We start from the raw sequence: 568 nt of genomic DNA, 5'->3' as shown, positions 1-568 counted from the left end.
CTCGCTCCCTCTCGATCCGGATCGGGGCGCAACGGCGCCCCCTCGCCGCCGCTCCGCTAAGGCCGCCGCCCCTCCCGGACTCCTCCGCGCCCCTCCTCTCACCTCCCTCGACTGGATCGGGGCAGCGCCCCGCTGCCCACCTCGGTGGGCGCCTCCCATCCCCGCCACCAGGCTGGCGCCCCTCGCCGAGTCCACCCCATCGTCGGACCATGCCGGCAGGGTCCCGCCGGCGCGCACTGAACCCGGCCGCAGCCGCTCCCAGCGAGTCGCCCCGCTCCGACGCCCTCCAACGCCGGCAGGCCGCCGGCCATGACCACCACGACCCGTTCCGGCCTCCCCAAGCTCCTCTACTGCTCGATGTGAGCACCTCGCATATCCCCCCCCCATGGTGCCGCTGCTGCTCTTACTTCCTGTTACTGCTGCTCATGCTTAGCTACTGCTGCTCCTGCCGTTGCGTTGCCGTTGTCGCTGCGTCGTCCCCTTGTTGCTGGTGCGCCACCGCGCCCCGGCTCCCCTGCCGCCTGCGGGCCTGCTCGTTGCGGCCCCGCACTCCGTTTCCCTCCCACGC

Source organism: Triticum dicoccoides, chromosome 2B (assembly GCF_002162155.2).
Source record: "Triticum dicoccoides isolate Atlit2015 ecotype Zavitan chromosome 2B, WEW_v2.0, whole genome shotgun sequence".
In the NCBI taxonomy this organism is placed as follows: Eukaryota; Viridiplantae; Streptophyta; class Magnoliopsida; order Poales; family Poaceae; genus Triticum; species Triticum dicoccoides.
This window is presented reverse-complemented; position numbering follows the sequence as displayed.